Here is a 7283-nt window from a genome sequence, read left to right as displayed (position 1 = left end):
TGAAATGATGAAGCTACCCATTTCATTATGTATGAGGTCAATTTTTTTTATTGGAGTTAAAATTAACTTAGATATATGACCGAACCTAACCAACCCTACCTAACCTAACCTAACCTATCTTTATAGATTAGGTTAGGTTAGGTAGCCGAAAAGGTTAGGTTAGGTTAGGTTAGGTAGGTTAGGTAGTCGAAAAACAATTAATTCATGAAAACTTGGCTTATTAGGCAAATCGGGCCTTGCATATTAGGCAGAGAAGTGCGTTCTGGCTACTAGGTACGACATATATATATATATATATATATATATATATATATATATATATATATATGTCGTACCTAGTAGCCAGAACTCACTTCTCAGCCTACTATTCAAGGCCCGATTTGCCTAATAAGCCAAGTTTTCCTGAATTAATATATTTACTATAATTTTTTTCTTATGAAATGATAAAGCAACCCTTTTCTCTATGTATGAGGTCAATTTTTTTTTATTGGAGTTAAAATTAACGTAGATATATGACCGAACCTAACCAACCCTACCTAACCTAACCTAACCTATATTTATAGGTAAGGTTAGGATAGGTAGCCAAAAAAAGCTAGGTTAGGTTAGGTTAGGTAGGTTAGGTAGACGAAAAAACATTAATTCATGAAAACTTGGCTTATTAGGCAAATCGGGCCTTGAATAGTAGGCTGAGAAGTGCGTTCTGGCTATTAGGTACGACATATATATATATATATATATATATATATATATATATATATATATATATATATATATATATATATATTGCTGGATACATCGGTAGTTCTATTTGGAACTTTAAGATTAGGATACTGAAGCACTGGGAAATATAATTTAGGACTGAATTACCATTATCCAAACCAGCATTCTCGGAAATTAGAAATCATTGTAATGATTGAATCATTCTCTGCTGGAATCCGATTTAAAAATTTGAGACACTTGCATGAATGGCCAGTCTGATTTGAGAACAATGGAATCCTTATATATGAGGGAATTGCGGCCTTTGCTAAATATTAACGTTTCAAGGATGTTCAATTGTACATTGTATAATTCATAGTGGGTCTTGTGTTTTTATTTATAGTTCATGCGAGACGTCTTCACTATTTGCTTTAGTCTCCCTTGAATTGTGTCTTTGTTACTCATTTCTAGTGTAGATATTTTGTATTTGTTTAATTAAGACATATAATGCAAAATTTTGATCTACAGTTTTGTCTGATATTTATGTTTCTTACAAGGTTTCAGCTGGTAATCTATAATTGTTTTAAATTGGCTTTCGTTTTATATAAATTTTCTGTAAGTGTGTAATTATTATTAAATTTTTTTAATTAATTTTGAGTGTCACTGAGATCATTAACAAGTGTTACTTTGTTCACTTCACATAATTTTAACAGTGTGTTTTGTTTAGAAACTTTTGTTGCGTTATATCTCTTGTATTTTGGTAAGCATTTGTCGAGTACGAGGTCTTTGTTTTGCTGCTTATTTTAATGTAACTTCTGTTACTTCTTTTAGATCTGATGATGAAAACGAGAAGTATTCGAAACGTCATGAACTTTACTTGAAAGTAAAGAAGAATTTTAACAAAATGTTTGATATGTCAATGGTTTTCATATTCATTTTGAAATTAAGATTCCCGAAGGGACCATATATATATATATATAAATGTGTGTGTGTGAATGGCTCAATTGTTTTCAAGAAATTAAATCGCTTTTAAGAAGGTTGTTTTTAAGGTTAATTGTTTTGACGCAGTTTTTTTATGTTTTTTTTTTGAAAAATATAAACAACAATTGTTTTAAGTAGGTTAATTGACTTTTAGGCAATGCATTCGCCAGCTTCCCTAGACATTAGGGTAATTAAACCATGACGATATGCTCTGAGAATTGCCCTCGCCACCCCCCCCCTTGCACGTTAGTCATCCTGAACTGCAATTCTGGGGTTGTTATTACTGCCTGGTCTGTGGGTGGCGGCGCAGGGCTTAAAATACTCTGCGGAAGTTAACGCTGATCGTGAGGAGCTGAACGTGATTATTATGACTACACGCCGACCCGTGGAGGGTTAATATCCTATATTAACTCCGTGCTGCGTGGTGGGAATATCCTAAGATTGTTTCAAGCTTCGTGCTGCGTGGTGGGAATATCATAAGATTGTTTCAAGCTTCGTGCTGCGTGGTGGGAATATCCTAAGATTGTTTCAAGCTTCGTGCTTTGTGGTGGGAATATCCTAAGATTGTTTCAAGCTTCGTGCTGCGTGGTGGGAATATCCTAAGATTGTTTCAAGCTTCGTGCTGCGTGGTGGGAATATCATAAGATTGTTTCAAGCTTCGTGCTTTGTGGTGGGAATATCATAAGATTGTTTCAAGCTTCGTGCTTTGTGGTGGGAATATCATAAGATTGTTTCAAGCTTCGTGCTTTGTGGTGGGGATATTCTAAGATTGTTTCAAGCTTCGTGCTTTGTGGTGGGGATATTCTAAGATTGTTTCAAGCTTCGTGCTTTGTGGTGGGGATATTCTAAGATTGTTTCAAGCTTCGTGCTTTGTGGTGGGAATATCCTAAGATTGTTTCAAGCTTCGTGCTTTGTGGTGGGGATATTCTAAGATTGTTTCAAGCTTCGTGCTTTGTGGTGGTAATATCCTAAGAGTGTTTCAAGCTGCGTGTGGACCAACAGGAGCTGTCTCATATTGGCCAACAAAAGCTGCCTCACATGGGCCAACAGAAGCTCCCTCGCATGGGCCAACAGTCCCTTCTACAGTTGCCCTTTTTATAACGATCTTACGTTCCCTGGAACTATCGCCAGTGTGGTATCTATAACCAGTTGCCCTCTAATGTACAGGTACGATTCTCTCTCTCTCTTATTATTTCTCCATAGTTGTGCACCCTCTTCTGTTCTTTGAGACGGTATAGTGTTCTTGTGCTCGGAACACTTTTAATGTCTTCTGTTTTGTTTATAGAACTGTGTTCTTTTTCTGTTTTGTTGAATTTTTTGTTCTTTTTCTCTTTTGTTGAATTTTTTGTTCTTTTTCTCTTTTGTTGAACTTTGTGTTCTTTTTCTCTTTTGTTGAACTTTGTGTTCTTTTTCTCTTTTGTTTATAGAACTTCGTGTTCTTTTTCTGTTGATCAAACTTTGTATTGAGAAACTTTGTCTAGTTTTTAGAAAAAGTTCTAAAACTTTAATATAATTGGATTTCTTTTTACCTCCTTCTTGTGTATATATTCCTGAAACGTTCTACGAACTTAAATCTTTGTATAAATTACAGTGTATACCAAGGAATACTTTACTGTATCGATTTTCAAATGTATATAAATTAGAATCATTATTATATTAATTCTGGAGAAATGGCCCGCAGTAGCTGGCCGTCTTCGGGAGCTGGAAAGCGGTTCAAAATGTGTCACGTTTGCTGCTGCTAATGACAGCTTTTCAGCGTCTGTAATTAGCACTCGTCTCTGGCCTTTCAACCCCTCGCTAAACCTGCTTGCGGAGGCGGGAACTTCAGATCTTCGGTCCCGCCTCGGTGCGTGTGTACTCACCTGTACTCAAACTCGGTGGGTGTGCTTGCGAGGGTTGAGCTTTGGCTCTTTGGCCCCCCCCCACTCTCTCAACCGTCAATCAACTGGTGTACAGATTCTTGAGTGTGTGTGTGTTTGTGTGTGTGTGTGTGTGTGTGTGTGTGTGTGTGTGTGTGTGTGTGTGTGTGTGTGTGTGTACGCGTGCGTGTATGCGTGCGTTCGTCTATTTTCCAGAAACATATAAGTAACCTCCAAGCATTTTAGGCCGGCAGACACGAGTCTGGACCCTGAGGCGACCAGACCGTTACTAAAGATGTTGGCAAAGAGGGAAAGAAGAAGTAGGAAGGAGAAGTAGGAAGAAGGAGGAAGAGGAGGAGCATCAACAGGACCAAGTAGAGGGTCGGGTGTCACCGGTAATGCGCAAAGTTAAGAGAGAAGTGACACAAGAGACTCATATTTTGCATCCATGCAAAATAAGTGAGACAGGGACACAAGCAGGAAGAGGGGACGTGAGGGTAGAGGGGGAGAGTGTGGGGGGGGTGCAGTAATGCATGGTGATGAGGGGTAAAAACGACACGGACGAGGGGAAACGAGAGGCCGGAGGATATGCAGGTTCTAGAGATATTTTACCGTGTTGGGAGTTTCAGGATGAGGGCAAATATATGGGGTAATTTTTTTGTTTGTAATCTGTTTTATCATGCTGAATTGATCATTTTTACTACTTGTTTGGTACGTGATTATGCATGCACGCAACACACACACACACACACACACACACACACACACACACACACACACACACACACACACACACACACAGGTTTGCAACAGAGTGGTAGACGGTGGAACAAGCTAAGTGAGAAAGAGGAGAACTCACGCACGCATGCACGCGCGCACGCACGCACAGTGTACACAAAGGGTGTCATGTTTGGTCGTTTGAGATACAGACGAGTTACAGGATATTACAAACAACCGTTTCAATGACAGCGAGAAAATTCAGTAACCTAAAGAAACAGATTGAAGAAGCATGCGAGAAAGCTTCCCAAACTGATATGACATCAATCTTAAGGGTTCGGGGAGTCGCTATTAAAATACCTTATGTTGTCAGGCGGGGCTCGGGAGCTATAGCGTCTCGATCCAGCAGGCACATTAGGTGAATACTCCTAGTTTCTCCTCATCATTTCCCCCCCCCCCCCACCTAGCCTCTTCTCGCATTATATTCTCCACTTTCCCTGCTGGAAACAAAAGTTTTCCTCTCTGAATACACCAGCCTGACTTCTTTCCTCCTCTTTCTCTCTCTCTCTCTCTCTCTCTCTCTCTCTCTCTCTCTCTCTCTCTCTCTCTCTCTCTCTCTCTCTCTCCCTTAGCTGTATTTTAGCTTAACCTGTCAGGCTTTAAGGTTAAGATGTTAAGATTGAGATAAGAAATATAATGAGGATTTGTGATTTAACTCTTTGAACATATTCACTAATATATATACAAGAACGATATATATATATATATATATATATATATATATATATATATATATATATATATATATATATATATATATATATATATATATATATATATATATATATATATAAAAATTCAAATGTTCGTTTGTTCAAAATCGCTAATCTCCGAAAGTTCTTCACCGATTGGTTTGAAATTTTGACACAACGTTCCATTTGAATAAGCGCATGTTTTTATGTACCTACTATATTGATGCCTCACCTGTGACAGGTAAAAACATGATTTTTTGTTTAAAACAGCGCCATCTGTTGCACGTAAAAGCAACACACGCAATACTAAATATGTTACGATTCCATTTCACTGTTTCCGATTGCATTGATAAATCAAATTTTCAAAGATTTCGATTTATTTTCATTTTGATTTAATTATTTTGTGACATTGTGTTGGAATTGAGCTGTGTTGTTTACCATACCGGTCATTTCGTGAGTATAGTATATATTTTGTTTCATTATTTTTCATTTCGTTTTTTTAACTGTTCTTACTTCTCAGTGATGGAAACATCATAGCATTTGATGTTCCCATTTTTTGTGGTGGGAACATCAGATCATTTGGAAACGCATCGGACGAGGGAGTGGGGATTGGTGGGGAGGACGAGGGGACGGGAGTGGGGGGAAATGGGGAGGACGTGGGACGGGGGAGGGGGAAATGGTGAGGAGGACGAGGGGACAGAAGATGGTGGGGACGAGGAGAATGGTGGGAGGATAAGGGCACAGGGGAGTGGTGGATGAGGGAGGGACGTGGGAGGGGGAATGGTGGGGGGACGCGGGAGAGGGGAATGGTGGGGAGGACGAGGGGACGAGGGGGGAAATGGTCGGAAGGACGAGGAGGCAGGAGAGGGTTGCTGTGGCTCAGCAACAAGCATGCATTGCTGAGCCACAGCAACACTTGGCCGGGTACAGCTAGTATATATATTTATATAAACATTAAAAGACGTAAATGCGTTCCGTTGCCTAAAAGTTATAAAACACTTGTCCCAAAGAGTTCCAGAACAATTCATTGTATTTCCCGAGAGTTGCGGTAGAGTTCACTTAACGTCTGCAGCCTCTGGCCGTCAAGCAGGTCTTGTTTGATCTGTGATGTGGAAGTTGAGTGCCTCGGAGGAGGGAGAGAGAGAGAGAGAGAGAGAGAGAGAGAGAGAGAGAATGCAGCTCTAATGTTGTCAGTAAACAAAGTGAAGACGAAAATTGGTCGAAAATTAATATAATCGTCCAATTTTAATCTCAATTGGTCGAGTTATTGCGACTTGTTTCATTCAAGGTATTATCTTATGCTTTCGAAATATTAGATATTATTATTGTTATTATTATTATTATTATTATTATTATTATTATTATTGTTATTATTATTATTATTATTATTAGTATTGTAATTGTAATAGTTACGTGTGTTGATAGGCAGGTGGTGGGGGTGGAGATGGAGAGGGGAGGGAAGGGAGAGGTAAGGGGAGGGAAGGGGAAGGTAAGGGAAAGGAAGGGAAGAGATGATAGGATGGGGAACTGAAAGGCTTCCTATGGAAATCATAAGCTGGGGAGAAGAGTAGCGGTGTTCAAGTGGTGGTGGTGGTGGTGGATATAAGTGGTGGTGAAGGTGGATATAAGTGGTGATGAAGGTGGATATAAGTGGTGGTGAAGGTGGGTATAAGTGGTGATGAAGGTGGATGTAAGTGGTGGTGAAGGTGGATATAAGTGGTGGTGAAGGTGGATATAAGTGGTGGTGAAGGTGGATATAAGTGGTAGTGAAGGTGGGTATAAGTGGTGGTGAAGGTGGATATAAGTGGTAGTGAAGGTGGGTATAAGTGGTGGTGAAGGTGGATATAAGTGGTGGTGAAGGTGGATATAAGTGGTGGTGAAGGTGGATATAAGTGGTGGTGAAGGTGGATATAAGTGGTGGTGAAGGTGGATATAAGTGGTGGTGAAGGTGGATATAAGTGGTGGTGAAGGTGGATATAAGTGGTGGTGAAAGTGGATATAAGTGGTTAGTGAAGGTGGATATAAGTGGTGATGATGGTGGATATGGAGAGTGAAGTTAAAGGTGAATATACAACAAACATCATTTAGTGATGGATCGTAATACCAAACTACCAATCCAACTGAACGAAACCCAAACACACATCAATTACACAACTAAACGCTAACACAACAACTACACTAAAAAGCCAGTAATCAAAACAAAACCAAAAAAAAACAGAAAAAAAACAAGTTAGGTCAACGTATATGACGAGAGGAACAAACATTTTTGTTTGTATGT

The sequence above is a fragment of the Procambarus clarkii genome, chromosome 45 (genome assembly GCF_040958095.1).
Source record: "Procambarus clarkii isolate CNS0578487 chromosome 45, FALCON_Pclarkii_2.0, whole genome shotgun sequence".
Classification (NCBI taxonomy): domain Eukaryota; kingdom Metazoa; phylum Arthropoda; class Malacostraca; order Decapoda; family Cambaridae; genus Procambarus; species Procambarus clarkii.
The sequence above is the reverse complement of the archived record's forward strand: the minus strand, read 5'-3'. Positions refer to the sequence as shown.